At 34.4% G+C, this 19861-nt stretch overlaps 1 protein-coding gene across 2 annotated transcripts in view; it reads left to right on the top strand.

Annotated features, from left to right (window-relative positions):
• Positions 1 to 19861, top strand: part of Grd (GABA-gated ion channel) — a 92829-nt gene that overhangs the window by 7333 nt on the left and 65635 nt on the right. The window contains exon 2 of one of the 2 annotated variants that reach the window (XM_069131786.1): positions 12989 to 13501. The exons of the other annotated variant lie outside the window; for it this stretch is intronic. The gene's annotated coding sequence lies outside the window, so the exon portion shown is untranslated. The remainder of the gene's footprint in view (positions 1 to 12988; positions 13502 to 19861) is intronic. 2 annotated transcript variants of the gene reach the window in all.

Here is a 19861-nt window from a genome sequence, read left to right as displayed (position 1 = left end):
AGTTTCTGTCCCTGTTGTTCTACGCTTTTCTAATTTTATTAAACACGCATCGAGTCAATTGTCAAAATAAGAGGGACTACGTTGTACATTTGTTAGTACGATAATAGGAATATTGATTTCATAAAATGCAGTTCTAATTTTTTAATGGAAATAAATATATCTTTCGTTAGTCGGCACAATAACAGCCATAAACGAGAAAAAGAAACGCGAAATCATGCAGATCATTCGAGAAACCTGCTCGAACCTCATAAACAATAATAGACATATAGTACTTTACCTGGATCTCGGCCCACCAAGTCATACCTGGAAATAAGAAAGCGGACACCATAAGCAAGGAAGCAACAACGGGTCCATTAAACAATAGAAAAGAAAATAAAAAAGCAATAGAAAAACCAATCCCTTATGAAGACCTCCTCGGATCGATCTACAATATCGAAAAAGAGGAATGGAACACGACAAAAGGAACAAAAACGCGACTTGGTAAAAGACTTCTATTAACAAACGCCCATTCTCAACTTAAATAGAAAAGGAAAGTCGACTGTGACAAGGCTCAGAATTGAACACACGAAAATCACTCACGAATACCTCCTATGCAAAACAACACCAATAATTTGCACCTTGTGCAACCAGGTAATATCCATATAAGATAAGGGTAGCTGCTATATGCTAGATAATAACATCTTCTATCTGAACCCAAAGACTTAAGTACAAATTGAATTGAAAGATCGCTTTGATATCAAAGAATCACATCATAGACGCTCTAAATTAGCTGAAGGAAATAAAGGACAACGAAACGAAATAAAAGAAGAAAAAGAAAATATTTTTTCTCTTAATTATTTGGTTCAGACGTTTTGGTACAAAATAAATATGTAAATTCATGAGTTGTAGTTGTAAGGCTAGCATCGAAGTTTACTTATAAGAAAAGGTCGTGAACAATCTCGATAGCCAAAAATGTTACATAGTATTAGTATTTTCTTTTTTTCTTAGCTATGATCGCTCAAATCAAAGGAGCGCGACTATCCTTAATAAAAAAAAAAGATTAGAAACATGTAATATGTAATATGTAACGAATAATTACAAAAAGGTAAAAGAGATCAGTATGAAAGTGTCCAAAAAGGTAGCCTCGAAGGCTCCAACTTCCAGCTGAAATTGAATTTCGTTCAGCCTTTGTTAAACGTAACCCCTGGTCGTCCCTTTTCCATTTACCCTTCGTATCAATTCATTCTCGAGATGGAAGCAGGTGGTATTGAAAAATAGATACAGCCGAAATCTTAAAGGAATCGTTAGCGGTTTCGCTCAACGTAGACAGCGCGAGGACACTATGTTGAGATCTCTTCAAGAAACTTTTCTCGTTTCAGTCCCTGCTTTTTCGTACCAAGGTTCAGCTTCGCAAACTCTTCGAAAAACATTTACAAACAAAAGTATAGCGATAAGGAATAAGGCTTAATTTGTTTGTACTTCTGGTAAATATTTGCATGTGCTTTAAAACTGCGTTAGAGACTGCAAGTTTTGCTCGAAATTACAAATGTTATGTTCGAACAACTCGTCGAATAATATATATATAAAATAGAAGATATTTAATTAATTTAGATGTGGGACGTTTTCAAGATTATTTGAAGCTCAATTTTTTTTTTTAATTAAAAAAATATATTGTTTTCTGTAGATTCCTATTAAGAATTCGGTTAATCAGATTCTTATGAGGGAAAAGACGAAACTTTTATACTCAATATCTTTTTTACAACCATAGTTTCGATATTTCCTCGGTGCTGGAGTTCATAATGTGTTTGGAATAAATTAATTATTCAAATCCTCAATAGTAGCAAATACTCTTGTTCGTATTGTAGAATTCGGATAATTCTACTGTTAGGAATAGATTTTTATTCGGATGATAATGTATTCGATACGAAGAAAGGATTTTTTAGAAGGGACAATATTGAATATATTATACGTGAGAAATTATTTTACGACATCTTTCTATGCGTGATAAGATTGTTTTCTGGAATTCTGTCAAGATCAAGACTCTCGAACGATAATCGACTTCAAGAACTTGAAAGGATTCTGTCTTATCCGCAGTGACGTTTTCCATCATGTCTCCGTTAAGGTAGTACACAATTTCCGGATCTTCCGGGAAGAACATCTTTGGATGGAGACCATCAAAACCTCGTCAATTGAGCAGGAAATAATGAGAAAATTACTTTACGTGTTTATTAAGTCTCGATGCTTGAACGAGGACTAAAACGGAGGAATAGTTTCTCTCACGTAGAATGTACAGTTATCATTTTAAGAAACTTAAGAATTACATTTGATCAATAATTTAATCGAATTGTCATAAAGACTGTCAGTTTATTAAATTTTTTTAAGATAAAAACGCTTATATCGCGTATTTATTCTCAACAATATTCGCTAACGAAATAAATAATTTTATCGTGTGTCTCGTTCTTTTTTCATATTTGTTGAACTATTTTGACGTATATATAGAATAGGTGAAATATAAGTCGATAATTCAAGATCGAAATCTGAATTTACGAGTGGCGTGATAAATTTGGCGCACAACGAAGGTGGCTTTAAAAAAGAATCTTAAGAAAGTTCTGTTGCTCGGTTATAAGCGAAAGCATAGGCAGAATAGAAGACAAAGGACCAGGTGTCAAGGACGATATCGAGAACCCTTGAAAGCGTTCGCGATCAATCGTCACTGGTTTATCTCCATTTCGCTAGACTGCATTCTTGACTTACGATCGAGGCTGTGCCAGCAGATCGATGAACATCTGCGAGATAAACAGCGGAAAACGGGAGAAATATGAACGAAAAATCGAGAGGAGTTTGAGAACCAACAGACATATTTTTCGATCTGAGATCTTTTACATACCTGTTCGTATGAAAGCGCGATTAAATTTATTTCAAAAAATTAGAAGCCAATGGGAATAAAGTACAATTTTAAAGATAATACATTATTCGGCGATAGAACTTTTCTACGAACGAAATAATTATCTTCGGGAGATATGTATACTTCAAAAGTTATATCGATCAATTCCATAAATGGAAAAGTATAAGCAATGATATTATATACGTTATTTTTAAATTAAATTAAATAGTCGAGTAGAGGGTGTAGATTTAGGTACATTTTATTTTATTTCGTTATTATATTATTCTTCGTATTATATCTTTTTTTTACATTATTCTGTTTTATTTATTATATCGTAATATTATATTATATTGTGAGTAATCCATTAGTAATACGAAGGAGGAGAGATGCGCAAGTAAGTGAGTAATGGATTAATAATTATAATTATTGGAAACTTAACAGCTAATTGTAACGATAATTCTGGCTAGTAAGTCATTGAAAAAAAATAACTAAGTATTTAAATATAACTTAAATATCAAGAATTACTAACTATAATAGAATAAGAACAAAAACAATGAGACAGACAAGATCTAAAGCGATATAAGGAATTGTTGGTGTGTGTTTAAGCGAGATGGTTTCAGAAAAAAGCTATGCATGTAAGCATGCTAAAGCATGTATGCTAAAAGCATGTAGTATCATGTAGTTGAAGCAGTTAAAATAACTGTAGAATGTACGACGATGTTCAACTTGCAGTAGTTCACAACGACGTACATTTTTGGATGGAACATTAAGTATAAATTTCTCTATAATGTCAGGACCGATTATTAGATCACATGTATAGGGTGATTTATTTTAATTTTTCTTTTACCTTGATCAAAGTAGAGAGAGTCGAACAGTGTATAGGATGTTTTAAAAAACGTGGGCAAGAATTTGAGTATATAAGTTGCGTCGTTCAGGAGCCACGTTGCTCAACTCTATAAATTGAAAAGTAAAATAAGTGATGATATATCGTAAACAAATTTTTTTTCAAACCTACCTTGCAATTCGTTATTATTCGTATTATCTCCTTTTAACAAACGAACTCATGGCGGTGGATAATCAATGTTTTCTAAAAATCGGACACCGATCGTGTATTTATATAATAAACTTGAAAAATTGACAAAGAACGGGGTTGATCAGTTACATCCTTTTTTTATTTATAAACTTGTAATAATTCTTTTTCTCCTTCAATGTTTATCTCTTCAAGGCTGCTTCTGTATTCGATATTGACAGACCTTGCTGTTCAAAATTCCATTATACCGTTAGTCGAAACGTACGATTTTGGTCTCAAGGTGTTTCTCGTGGCAGAACTTACTCGCGAAAGTAATTTCGGTATATTCGAAAGTCGAGAAGTCAATTCGATAGGAAACTTTTCGCGCAAAGCGCCGGTGTATCATATTATTCACGGGAAACTTTAAAGCAGAATATTGATTAAAAACGACGCTTTATAATACGAATTTCAGTTTCAAGAATATACCAAAGAGAAGAACAGAAAGTTCAAGTAATTAAACGACAGGTGAAAAATGTTCGTACATTCTCCAACTTGCTGCGTTTTTTCCTGAATCTTCGTTATCCCTGTTGGGAATGATTCTCTCGTTGGTTTGTTTTTATCTTCGTTACGTTAATTACTTATTTGTCAAGGTGAAGGCATTTTGCGGTATTTTATTCGAAAGCTCGAAAAGTAAATCTCACCGAGATGATTTTTTGCTGCGCTGTGTTTGCGCGACGAATGTTCGCAAATTCATTTCGTCAGACGATGAGGCGACCCCGAATTGAGGGTTCTCAGGAAAGTAGAAGATTTTCGTGAGCATCGTGGGCCAAGCAAACATGGAATATTGCAAATGAAACTCGGCTCCGTGCCTATTCGTATCTACGTGCGAGGCAAGTTTTGACTTCCTATTTCAAATTCTTTTCTTCTTTATTTAATGATTCTTCGCTCACTTATCGCCTTTCAATTTTTCATACAACCCGAAAAATATAATTTCCATTAATACAATTTTCGCGAAAAGACATAAAATTGAAATCAGGTATGCAGCGTTCAAATAAAAAGTGAACAACAGTTTCGTGTGTCTATAAAATTAATTTGTTTGTCGAGTATACAACGCTACTGTTCAAATATCGGGCCTCCAAATACTTTGAGTACACATGTTTTCGTGCTTGTTGATTGTGTTTGTACATGTTAATTGCTCTAACAATCGTTAAACGATGACAGACTACGTTACGATTGTTCTTCCCTTCTAAAACTATTGGGTGCTTCCAATATAAACAGTTCAACACGCTAGAACGAATTAACAATGTACAGCGCAATATGTATACGCGTTGCAATTGAATATCAAAATATCAAATTTCAAATGTATCTTTTTTATTTGGAAATTAACGTACATAAATAGCTCGTGATAAATTTAAATACGTTCTATCGAGTTTCAACTTTGAGCTAGAAACTGATAAATTTAAATAACTTTTATATTCGCATATACCTTTATTCTCCAGTGAAATATTTTTTCATCGTATTCTATATTTCATTTTCACAGAATTTTCACTCGAATTTTCATAGTCGCATAAAATTAGCATTAGGTGATTTAAAATTTACGATTTAATATACTTGGTCCTGATCGATCAGTATCTATGTAAATGTTACGATACATCGATGTCCAAAAAATTTTTCCGACCACTGTATCTCGATAGCAGTCATTCCAATTACGACTAGAAGAGTTGAGAAAATTGTGGAGTCCCTCTTGACAGATTACGGTAAATCGAGGTATAAGTTTATCCTTGATTGTGAGAAGCTCGTTAAAGCTTCGTATCGATCGGACCAACTACTTTCTCTGTCGAACAATACAACGGAAAAAGAATAGAAGGGGGAAGAATTTGATGTTCGGTTGGCCAATTCTACTTCTCTTAATCTTCAAGAATGTACCTGCAGTTGAATATCTTGACAGTGTATTATTTTCTGTAATTTTGCTGGAAATCTCAAATCGATGGGATTACAAAAGAACGAAGAAAGAAAAAGCGCAAGAAACGTCGCTTTTTTCCGCGTATCTCGGACACGGAGCTTTCTGCAGCGGAGATTTAGTGGATCTCGGGAGAATACTCTGAGGCAAAATTGAACGTTTTCGAAGAAGAATTTTAGAACGCAGATCGGTGTCTTTGCTCATCTTTCTTGCACGATGCTCAAGTGGAAGTATCGAATTCAAATATTTGATGTCACATGTATGTAAGTTAAGATATGTTAGTATGGCGATGAAACGCACAGACGTTAAATCTATGAATTAAATATCCCAGTGCTGCAACGAATCCAGCTACTTGTAATAAACAATCACCAAATAACAGATAAATGAACAATTAACAACAGTATTTACGATTATAACAATAACGATCTATGCCTACTGTTATGATACACAATCTATCTAAATGCTTCACCTTTTTCAACGAAGTATCAGGCGTTAAAAAATAAAGAAATATGTGATATTAGAAACTGACAAGGTAATTAAGAAAATCGATACAAAAATTAATAAACATTTTAGTGAAGGTAGAATAAAAGAGTTAATTGGAACGATTCATAAAGACTGTAAATATAAAAACAAAAATGGTATGATCATTAGCTTTTCTCCTATAAAGGCTTGATCTCCTTTTCCAGAGGAAAGCTCCCTGAAGATTGTTCTTGACTTCCGTTTCAGATTGCCAGTGTATAATTTAACTTTCTCAGAAAAAAAGAAAGAAGCAAACCGGGTTCCTGTTATGAGATCTTAAAAGCGCCTAAAACTTCTGTTTCTTTTTCTTTGCGTTCTTCTTGCAAAAAATCAGCAATGCCCGTAACAAGTAGGTGTAGGTCCGACTTGTAGAGATAAAAAGAGAAGCAAATAGGAAAAAAGAAGGACGATGAAGAGAGATAGTGTGAGCTGAACGCGAGCTTGCTCGACTGAAGCCTCTTTACCTAAGAACTTTCGCAGAGTACTTTCGATGCTTTTCCACGATCTCGAGTATATCCCACCTTCCGTTCAACATTCCGCCGCTTCTGGATCGAGTACTGATTAATTTCATTCGAGACACCGACGTTTTATCTCGTTTCGTGGAATACAAATGAAGAAGCTGTTCGTAGAGATCATTTCGAAATGTCAAAGTAGACTTTTCTTTCTCTTCTTTTACATGCGTGAATATCTGTTTGTTCGTGATAAAATAACGTTCCGTGTTTGAGATGCGAATGTGTATATACAGTGGCGGACAAAGGAAAGCTTGAACTACTTATTTGTGTATAATAATTTTGTACTAAATTTTCATTACCACGTTGATAACGTTCGTTTATTCTAGTCACACACATACGCGCATTAATTACATCCATTAACAAGTTAATCGTTCTTATGAATCACGAGCCTTTTTTCTAAAATCGTGGCGTTCTTTCTACTACTTATCTCTTGAATTTATCTTTCACACTCCGCTGTATCATTCAAATTTAGTTGAAAATTTAATCCCCATACTCGACAGTTAACGCACCGATCACCGACTCGTTGAACTGACATAAAACCGTCGTTCGGTTCGTCCAAATACTACTATTACTCTACCGTAACTCAAAACAACAATGCATCAACTCATCGTACCGTGGATATTCAATTAAAATGAATAATTACGCAATTATTAATTTCTATAACTATCTGACTGATCTATATAAGCACACGTTCGCCACATAATACCAGTCGAACCTATCAAAACCAATCTATCTCCTCCGCTCTCTTCCCCATCCACGTCCTTCAAATAGCTTCCATCCTCCCCCAAACCCTGCTCCCCGCCTCTTTCACCCAACAAAGACTTGGTAAATTTCATCATCGAAATGGTTCGATTGTCTTAAAGAGAGTCATTCTCGTCGGTGGCGCGGTATAAAAAGGGCAGGGTATCCTTTTATGATTCCTCGAGAATTTCCGGGTTCATTCCACCGTCGATGAAAATCAACGGGCTTGGCGTTAGCGTGTATACAGGTTAAGAGGGAAATTCTTTCCTTGAGGTTTCGCGGTTGCAACGCCGAATATAGGTTATCGAGGGTATAAGGCGAAAAGAGGGTATCTGCGACGGAGGTCGAAGTCAAAGTGTAGGCAGGCTGGAAGAGGAAACGAGACAGATACAAAGGGGCTAAGGTGGGACAAAGAAGATTCCTGAATATCGCTGACGATGCCATCTTGGAGCACCCTTCATGCGGAGTTTCTCCGTTTAACTCGCTGTTTCCCTGGCATCCTTCTTTCCCATCATCCATCTTTTATCGTGCTTTCACGGGCCGGCTCGATCTTCCGATACCTGGGAAGAACACGCGGCTGATCCGAAAACGTGGTGAAAACGAAAACCTGTACAGGTCCCATACGTAGGGGCGCTGCCTACGAAATACCTTTTACCTTTATGATCACATCTCGCGATTTTATCCGATTTAATACACGCCCGACGAGCATCCAGCTGAAAGGATTCATTGAAGTTGGAAGTCCTTTCGGCTATTTCCTCTTCCCTTCTAACCTTTCTCTTGATAGCGAAGGTGGTGCAGGTGAAACCTGCATCAATTCCTAATGTGTTTTAATTGTTCTCCGCTGTGTATCATTTATCGTGATCTTCTTCTTCTTTTTTTTTGTTTAATCGTTCTTAACGTTTGATTGTTCCTTGTGGTGTGTCGTTCAACTTAGTTTCTTTTCATTAAATTATCCTTCACGATATCTTTTGCGTGTATCATTTATCGTAATCTTTTTCTGTTTAATCGTCCTTAATGTTTGATTGTTCCTTATGGTGTATCGTTTATCTTAGTCTCTTTTCGTTGAATTGTCCTTCGCGATATCCTTTCTGTGTATCATTTGTCGTAATCTTTTGCTTGACCTCAATCTTATAGATTCTATGTAAGAATTTTTATTTTTATATTATGCGAAGAAGTAGCAGCTATACAATAAGCCTTTTTTTACACAACGATACACATGTGTGACATGTGTATGATGGATACCAATTATACATCGCCTTCATAATAGCTTTCATAATATCATACATCGCGATATATGTATCGGTGTGTGAAAGAGGCCTAACGCTATCGGATACTCAAAGAGTCCATACATTTTTGAGAATAGATATTTCATGAAGCTTCTTCATAATTACAAATTTTTTTCTAAATTCGTGCATACGTAATACGCATACGTAGTATGCATACATATAAAGTATACGTAATAGAATACGCGAATAAAAATATTCCGCCTATAGGAATTGAGAAAAGGTTTTTAAATCGCTAATCTCGACATTATTCTTGAAGTAATATAATTATGCGTGACACGTTAATGTATATCTATTAGAAAGATTTGCTTTAGTCTCTTTAAATTTCATACTAATACGATGCGCTTAGCCTAACGTTATGCGAACGTTGCTCGCTTTTCTTTCCCTTTACCAGCATTTGATAAAAGCTAACGAAAGTGTAAACCAGCATTCGTTCGAAGTTTGACGATTGCTTGCCGAATCGGAAATCGAACACTCGAATGCTCTAAGGATGCTCCAAGGACGTTTGTTCGATTCTTTTAGATATTATAATCTGTATGAACGTTTTCTCGCGTTTGCCGTGAAGGAATGGAACGTTCTTAGAGCACTGTACATACTTATATATTTACATGTGTACTTATGTGGTTCTATATTGTCAATATATCGCTGATGATGCAAGGGGGGGCCTCTATAATCCATCAAGCAGCACCAACAAGAACAGTAAAAAAATGTATAAAACGTGTTATCAAGGAAATGGTTTTTCGCGAGAACCCGCAGATGTTCCTCAGCGATCCCTTCGAAATCGTAAATGAATCCTACAGGCATTCCTCTGACAGATAAGGGGAAGATAGTTCTGCCATTTAGTACCCAGTCAAGATCAATCTGAATCCTAAACGACACGGATAGATATGACATACAATTTACTTTTTTCTATACATGTAGTTTTTACATTGTAAAATTTTAAATTTAAATTCCATCGTATGCTCTTTGATATAGTAAAAAAATACTATTTATATCAAAATACCCAAATAAGGAATGCAAGAAGATTCAAAGAAGATATCTTTTCTGGAACATCTGTCATCTATTCTTTATATATAATAAATAAATAAATAAATAAATAAATATATTTATATATATATAGGCATGTAAACATATGAATAAAACATTTGTACAAATTTTTCAACATAGTTAAGTGCATCAGTTGTCTATTGAAAACGATCGTGTTTAAAAAGCAGAACGTGTTTTCATTAGAAAATTATGTAAACCAAATATCGATATTACCACAAAAATCGAAAACAGCCATAAATTTAATTTCCAATAATTTGCACACAAGAGAAGACACGTATAATATTCATTTCTCTTTCTATGTTATAGAAACTAACTATCTATATAAATCAAATGTAAACATGTTTGTATTATATCATATATATAATCATATTAATTATAATTTCTACAGAGATATATATGTTAAGAGAGTTTAAGTCATAATATACATATACATACATAGAAGAGTAGGATTAGTGTTATGAATTTTGAATGCCAAATGAGCTGAAGCCAAATGTAAGAAACGTGTAAGTATGCGTGAGTTTCAGAAAATATTGTAAAAGTCCATTTTCAGATTGTGAATATAAAATTAAATAAAATAAAGGATAAGATAACAACTATCGTAAATGAATAAATAAAAAGTTATTAAACGCTACCGATATGACGAACGGAAAAATATTTCGTCGGGAAAGTAAAATCGTAACACTGGAAGTGATTCTTTCGGAGAAACGTCTGAGAACTCGGCAAAGTCTGGAAATTACGCCTCGCGATTTTGTGGTGAAATCTGCCATTAAGTTGCCGTCGTAACGATGAAAATACCGAGGAAAAAAATTGAGATCGTTGCCTGTATTTCTTCAGGAACGATCGCGGCTGTAATCAGGCAGGGTGGAGGAAAGACGCGAGATCGATTTCCGGATTAAATTACCAATTCCTTGAGATCTCACTGGTACTTCGATGGAGAAAAAGGCTACGTAAATAGTAGTAATCACTAGCAACCTCGATTCGAGAAATATGGTTCCCTAGCTCCTCCATTAATAAGACGATAACGAGGCTTTAAATCGATGCGAGTGTCCGCGTTCCTTTATACTTCGTTGTGTTACTAGTGGAAATAATATTATCGGCGAAACCATGATATGCTTATAAAAATTATTTTGTCGTAATCGTATCTAGGTCTTTTGTATGAACGATGATTATAAAATTATCGTGTGGTATGTATTTTTGTAGGATGCTTACGAAGCATATACTAAATCCTAAGAGATACTTAGTAATTTACAAAGTGAATTAATTGATTTCCTGGCTGACATTTTTGCAGAATTTTATTCTTAGTTGCAATTATGAAGAAAGGATTAAGTTAGTATAACAATAAATAAAATCAGGATACAATACAGGAATTAAGAATTCAATGTAAAAATATAATACAGCGTAAGAAACTAGGAATAAGAACGCAACATCTTCCTTGTAATAGGCTATGGGCTTAAAGCATAAATAAATCAGTATTATTATCGTTACAATATTTAGTCATGTTTGACATTTTCAAATGGAAAAAATATTATAACCATTACGACGAGAAACGATCGAAATTTTGTCTTTTCCGTCTTATTTGATAATAAAATGATTCGATCCGATTTAACAAAGCTTTCCCTCTATCTTTTCAAGTTCTAGCCCTTTGCTAAATACTAGTACCAAAATACGCAAAATTATAAATTAAAAGTAAGATCTATAAAGTTTTTGTAATACGCTATACATAGTAACGACGCGTTTCAATCAATAGCGAAACGTGCCTCATTCTCGAAAAACGTCGTCCACTTGAGACATTATCGAAGAATCGATTGGAAATTTTGCTTAATGCGCATAGCGGTAGCACTCAATCTTGGAAATGTTTTTTTATATTTCGTGCTGCGATCTTCCTTCCGGCGAGGTTTGTCGGATTTTAATAACTTCCGTTCACGGGTTTGGTATCGATAATCCCATTGTCGAGTGAATATCGAGAAAACTCCACTGCTGAATGGAGTACCGTAGAACCGCAGGAGACTGCTAATGCACTGTCAACAATGGATCTCTCACCAGGAAATCTCCCTCTCTCTCTCCTTCTCTGTTGCAATGAATTCGAGCTCTGTTGACTTCAACTACTTCACGTGCAAATGCCACGATGCCTGGACAAACCGTAATTAATTATTATAAAATTTAACCTATATTTCTATTGTACTATATTATTGTATTACAGTAGAACCTCGCTTTATTCGCACCTTGTGTGTACAAACAAATTCAGACTCAACCTCAGAAATACAAACTCCTAAGGGAGCCCCTATTATCCGAACTATTAGGTCATCCGAACTGTCTTGTCCCCAGAATTGTTCGGATAAACGAGGTTCTACTATATTTTATTAATCAACACTATATTTCTTTTTTATTTCTTTTCTTTGGATAAAATATATATTATACGTATACGTTGTATTGGATAATGTAATTCTATCCTGTTAAGAACGCAGGATTTATTTTACGGATATTTTCTGTTCGTATTATCGATCGATTAAAATATGCCATGAACGTGAATTATACTAGAAAACTTCTTCTTCTCCAATATGATTTCAAGCAATCGAATATAGGAGAAAATGCAAGGAATGATATCTACACGTTAGCTTCAAACTTAGCACGTGCGTACCATTCCTCAAATTTCGCTCGATATTCAACTTTTAAACTTTGAAAAGTATTTCTTCGATGAGCGAGACGAGGAGATTCCTTTAGAGTGGCAGTATCTAAGTATATCGCATATGCACGAGGTGTATCGAAAATTGTAATATAACCGCGAAACAGGTCGCATAAAATTTTTCGCATTTTCGTTCGTTCGAAATAACATGTCTGGCCAAATAAATTATGTATCGTCTAAACAATCGTTTTTAAAGGAAAAATCTTAAACACGTATTTTTCCCTTTTTGATCTATCGTCTAACGTCAAATTACCTTTTAGTATTTAGTTCGATCACGTACAGAAAACAACATTGAAAACAACGTATTGAAAACGGAACTCTGTTACGTCCTACATCTGCTAACGATAACGCTTCCATTTAAAAAATTTCAGGTCTCGCACTTTATCAAGATGGAAAATCTCGAAAGAAGAGAAAGAAGAGAAAAACAGAGTCCATCGATAGATCATCGATCTGATCAATTTTGGGAAACTGGTGGGGGATCGGGCAATGAGAGCTACACATACATAGCGATGCGGAGCATCAGCGAGAGAGTAAGAGGGAAAGCGCAGGGTGGCAAACGCCGAGTTGCCACCCCTCGTCAGCTGTCCTGTACGAGGCAGCCAGTACGCGTCGTGGCTTCGCCACGTGCTTCTCGTCTCTTTGCAAAGTTCGTGTTCACCATCGTCGACGATGTTTTCATATTTGACCGTGATCTTGTTGTGTTGACTCGCCGATCAAATCGAACCACGGATTCTCCGCGATGCGATCAATTTGGGACATCTGGATCCGTTCGTGACCATCGGTCGTACATACTGTTTCGACGACCATGTGACGAACGAGACGCTTATCTTCGATACGAGTTCATTATGGAGATTCCAGCGTTTTTTCATCGAGCGTAATAATAGGTGAGTTTGTGAAAAATATCGTTCTTTTAATATGCAGTTTACTAATAAACTTAGCTTCAGTTTCGTTTCAAAGAAACCAGTGACACGAACCAAAGTCAAGATCGACGTTTATATATTAAATTTCACTTGAAAAGAATCAGCAATTTTTTTTTGAAAAAGAAAGGGAAGAGAAATGAGGTTTTTAATAATCGAAAGTCTTACTCGTTTAATTTTTTTGTGATATTCGTTGCTGCTTGTGTATTTTGAATTTTTTATCGTAGTTGTTCGAGTATCTTTTGTATCTTGACGATTCGTTTCTTACTTTATTTTGACAACAAATTTTACAAATCGAACGACGTGCAATCAGAATCGTTTGATCTTCGGTGAGAATTTTTAACACTCTCTTTGTACCTTGCTCGTGGGTGTAATTTTTGGTTCGGCAACATAACATTAGTTTCTATTGAAATTTAGTTTGAAAATTAATTTTTGTTTTTTTCTTTCTTGCAATGAATTTGTTCTTTCTTCGTGTGTTTAATATCTGCGATTCTTTTCCGAGAAAAATGATGAGGGTGCAAGTCGGAGACAAATGAAACTGAGACGTGTAATAATGATAATTATTTACTGACGCGAGATAAAATAATTGGATGATAAAAGTAAATGTTACATCGTGCTTTATTAAGAATTTAAATGATAAGAAATAAAAATAAGCTTGTTTTCATTGAAAGTAAGTTAGGCAGTTATTTGTTTTGAAATATGATTTTATAAACTGAAGGTGAAATATTAATAATGATTATGAATATTAATATGGACGGCGTATAAATTGAAATTCGAAGTGCATCTTTTTGCAGAAATATGTACAGATAAAAATAAGTATAGAACAAATATTTATTTTAGTATTGTGCTAATTTTTGATACGTCAGAATAATCGTTTAACATCATTCTTGAATTGCAGAAGACGCAATGGCAAATTATTTTTGCCACTTTAAGAATTTAGGAATTCAAGTCTAAAAATTGCGATAAAAAACTTCACTTTCTTAAGAATAAAGTCACGAAAGTGTAGTAAAAAGTTCTTAAAAATCGTCAGTTTATCTAAAAATTAGGCATCTTTATCCGCGGTAGCAAAGATTATGCTTTATCCTCTTCTTCGGCAAAGTTGTTCGCCACTTTCATTAAGAATACTTTAAAAGGTCGAAAAGCGTATTTTCATAACAGCAAGTGCAAAAAGTTTGAAGCGTGTCTTAATTCGCTAAGCTTAGAAACATTTCGAAAGTTGAGATAAGCTATACTTCTACTTCATCATTATGGTCAACACGTTCGACAAAGTTACTGGTTTGCCAACCTTGCTCAAGTTGGATTAGAAAAAATACGTAATATTGCTAATTATTTACTGATGTGAAATAAAATAATTGGATGTTATCAAAATGATATTGCAACAACAAAACTCGTTGAGAAAGATGTACTCATTCATTGGTTTTTTCATTAAATTCCAATCAAAAGATAAATTAGAGAAACAAATGAAGAGCTGACTAGACATACAAGCATATGATATTCGTAAAAACAAATAGAAAATTTCACGTTAACGTAAACTTTATAAAACCAATGCTTGATACGTGATCTTAGTAACGTTATAATTCATTTTAAATAATAGTAAATATAACGTAATAAATACGTGTGATATCTGGAAAATACAAATCTATAATTCATTTCTTGAAGAAATACGTTCCTTAACTTTTCACATCCGAGTTTAGTAAAAGATGGGAAAGATATTGCGCCAGAGGAGAAATTATTTCTTGGGATGGATCTTTTTCCAAGAAATTCGTTTAAAGATCTTTTCGTACGACATCGTATAAACTTACGCTTGATGTTCGTAAATTGGTTTCACATGCTATGGAACGTTAGTTATTCAACGAATCGTACTTTTATTATGTACACGCGCTCCGGTAACGCTTGAAGAGAAAATGTGACAAGAAGTACGAGGAGGTAAGCAGTTTCGTTACGGTGAAAAGAAGCTTGTAGATAGAACGATATCTAAATGAGACTTAATAGAGATGATCTTTGCTAGATGAATGAGAGAGTTGGTATATAATTCTCGCGAAGCGAAATAACGTGATAATTGCGTTAATGAACATTTATAGCAGTCGTTTTTACACGCGAAATTTGTAGCTTTCGCAGCGAAATTAGAAGAAGTTAACGTGCTTCTTTTTAGGAGAAACAATCTATCTTTTTATGTCGAAAAATTAAATTAACATAATATTCGCGCTTATAATTATATTTTATTATATTTTTCGTAATTCAGTGCCGTATATATTTAGCAATTTAATTTGCACGAAGGAAGATTTTATACGTTTCTGCCATACATGGATGGTTACCTTTGTTAATAAAGAAAATGCTTTAAATTACTTGGAATAGTTTAAAGATAATTTAAAAAACAAATTTTGAAAGAAATTATCTTCTTATCTGAATGAAATAGATGAAAAGATCTACCGAATAAAATATATTGCGACGCATTTCCCGTATAAAAACGTCACTCGTGAAATCTTTCCTTGGAGAAATTTCTTAAAAAAACTTTTTTGCAAGAAAAGAATCACTAAAATAAGATCATGAATTCTTAGAAATTATATTTCGCGAAGAATGTTTACTCGAATAAAATTAAAAATATTGCATCGATATACGATAATAAGAAAAGGAAATATTACGTACTTTAAAATTTCAGTTTATTAAATTGAAATTCAAACATACCACTCATGATCATAATTTCTACGGAAAATTACTAAAGTTATACTTAAAAAAAAAAAAAAAAAAATAAAGATATTCAATTAAAAATTCAATCAGATATCGATAATATTTAATTAGAAATTTAATTGGATATCGATAATATTCAATTAAAAAATCATATGTGGGAAATAAATTAAGTACTTTAAGAATTATCATAGTATTACATCATTATTAGTATTAATTATAAAATTGTTAATACTAATATCGATTCATATTAATTTCTATTATACCGTACAACGTCGAATCACATTTTCAATCGTTCGGTTCAATCAACCAGTTTTCATCGTCGAATCGATAATTATGTTGTTCATCACCATCCACAGGCTTTTCAATCGTTTGTTCAGCCGATCTTTTCAGTAAACTCGATGTTTGTCAATACGTGAAACATACACAATGTATCGGCAATCTGATTTTGCGTGAACGAAACGAAGATGCAATTTATTCCCAGGCTGATTAGAAACTTTTGTCATAAAAGTTTGCCTCTCTTGCTGAAAAATCTTTTCTATATTTTAAACAATTAAAGAAAAGTAAACAAAACATTGCTATCGAAGCAAATCTCCAATACCTCGACGCTCACCCTTTTGTTAGAAGTAAAACATATTAAAAAACTGTGTAAAAAGTATGGAAAATTAGAAATACGAAAGGAAATCTCGGACGCCGAGGTTGCTCTTCGAAGGAAAACGTGCTTAAAATAAAGATATTCTGTTATCAATTGTTACAATGACCAACTTATTTTCCAAGAAAATACCAAAACAGCTTACAAAATTGCTAGATAGTAACGTGAAAAGATATGGAATATAAAAAATCGCTGCAGAAAGAAATCTCGAACACCGTAAGACTATTCTTCGAAGGAAAACACGCTGCAAAATATATTCTGCTATCAATTGTTGCAATGACCGAACACGGCTTTGGTTATTGGGCAAAACGAGTAAAAGGGCACGTGATACCTTCACTGGAAGCTTATGCCTTAAGATGCAGATTTCGTTGTATATGGTGGTCCGAAGTGCAGCATACTCGTAGTTTTCGAGATATTAACAAAATTCTATTACTACTATGTACATTACGTTCTACCTGTGCATACATGTATGCGACTGCGTACAGAGATGCAGACGACGCGATAGTCGCTTCGCTCGCCGGTCGACGAACTATTTATAATTTATAGTTTGCACGTAGATATAGGATTATATAGGTTTGGGTTATCCTTTACTTTCCGACCGTGTCGTTTAGGTGGCCTGTTACGAGCGAAGCGACTATCGCCACGACCGTGTTGCGCATGCAGTCACGTATGTATATCTAGGCAAGATGCAATGTATTAGTAATATTAATATATTTTTCTCGATACAATCTCGTGAACTGTGAGTTTCGGACCATCATAGTTGTAATTTTTTAGAGACGAGCTTCCGATCAAGGTATCACACGCCCTTCTATGCGTTGTCCCAATGAGTAAAACGAAACCCAATGACCAACTCATCGCTGAAAAAGTCTGAAAACATGTTAGAAAAATGTGAAATAGAAAAAATGCAGAGGAGAAAACATAGAAAATAATACAAAATAAGAAGAGAAATCTCGGATGCCGTGACGCTCTTTTTCGAAGAAACTTCGCTTTCAAACGCTTTATTCTCGTCCGGAAAAACCGTCTCACGGTTACGGAATCGTGCAGCGACTATCGCGAAAACACAAAAGCCACTGGAGAGGTCGCGATAAAGTCCTGGCACCCTTGAAAAGTGAGAAGAGTGTCAGTATCATTATTTACCCGGGACGTTTTCATGGCGAGAGACCTTGTCGACGATGGCAGATTTCGTTTCCTCGAGAATCGTGTGCCGGCCGAATATCGCGGCTCCTGTGTTCACGGGGGTGCGATGTAATTTCTCGTTGACCCATCTGTGATGTTTTGCTCGATATTAGCAAGCTCTCGACGTTAAAGCCGGCCATTTCGAATGGAAACGGCAGCCGCGCAGTTTCCTGCAACCGTGGTGTTATTTTGTAACAAACGGTTTGTAATAATATCACTCGAGATTGCGAGGCTTAACGAAGTCGATGTTTCGTTTGCATCGTAATCGAGGCTCTTGATTCCGTTGTAACATAATTAGAAATTGTGATGAGATCGTAGTTTACGTATACAATAATTCTGTTCGGTTTCTTTCCATTTCTTCGTTTCAATTATAAGCTTTACATATTTTCACGTCGCATCTACCGCCAATTGTAAGCCATTCATTGGCGAAAATGACACGATTCTATGATTTTCTTTTATATCGAAGAATCAAAATTTTATTGAAAGAATTTGATGTGTTTCAGATAAATTAGACTTTTGTGCGGTCACAGAACCATTTGTTGGACTGCTAATTTAGTTTAGAAGTAGTGTGAGGATTCTGGATTCCAAGAAATTTGACACGAAATTAGATCGGCCATAGTGTCATTTTCGTGCTGTATGCAAATCGAAATAAAGGAGATCTTTATTAACCACTCTGTAAAACTTCGTGTTTAATTCAAAAGAAACTACTTTTAGTGTTTTTAGCTGATACAGTTGTTGATATAAAGTACAAAGTGAAAGCTTAATGCACCTGTTACTTTCTTGCCCTTTAATGTACGCATTAATCTTTTGAGAGAATTTCTCGAAGATAAACATTTTACATCCATAAACGACTTTTTCATGAACTTTCATTTGTTTCTTCATGTTTCTTTATGGACGATTTGAAACTTTTCATAGCCACTGTGTTTGTAGATGTGTACTTTATGTATCTTGTAATTATTCGTAACAAATCGTACCGCGGATTATGTATAATAGATTCAGGTGGAAGTTTATAAGCATGAGTCGAATGGTAATATTAACGAACGTCGATAACTACTAGTTGTAACGACATAATTTGTAGCATTAAAATTGAATTGTATTCATTTCTAACGAGTCATAAAATTCTCGCTTTCTGTTCACGTTATATATCTCGTCATTGTTCGCTTCGCGTTTCTCTGTCTTTACAATTTTTATATTTTACTGTCTTTATTTATATTATTGCTGTCTATTACTCGTTAATTTCTTTTTTGCTCTTATATTTTAAAGGTGGAACTGACTTTAAGTTAATAAATAAATAGTGATACTTAGAATGGATTTCTCATTTAATTTATAAATATTTCACAATTTGTATAAATGCATTTCTCGGTAGAATGAGCATCATAGAACGCTATCGAAAGATATCATGAGAAAGACTGGAAAAAACGAATTCAGAGCGACGATGGCGGTAACAACGTGCGTGAAAACGTGACAAATAAATACTGACAGTTCGGTGCCAATATGGGTTGTGATATCACTTTAACAACGACGATAAATCTAATCGCGTGAAAGCCTCGATACCGTAAATATATAGGGTGCTTCGGTAAATACTTAGTATGTATCTTGATATTGTCTGAGCGAGATAAATTTGCACTAGAAAAACTACGTGTAGAAAGGCGACCATTTTATGACAAAGAATTTTTTCAAAGTAGGTTCATTCGTCTTTGTCTTTAGAAGGATAACGTTCCATCTTTTAATATTTTTATAATAATTACTAGTATCTTCCGAACAACTATGAAAACTTTTTATTATACCCAGTTTTTATACGTCATGAGACTCTT

Source organism: Bombus flavifrons, chromosome 2 (genome assembly GCF_040668555.2).
Source record: "Bombus flavifrons isolate JBK064 chromosome 2, iyBomFlav1_principal, whole genome shotgun sequence".
Lineage (NCBI taxonomy): Eukaryota > Metazoa > Arthropoda > Insecta > Hymenoptera > Apidae > Bombus > Bombus flavifrons.
Note: the sequence above shows the minus strand (reverse complement) of the source record. Positions and strands in the feature narration are given on the sequence as shown.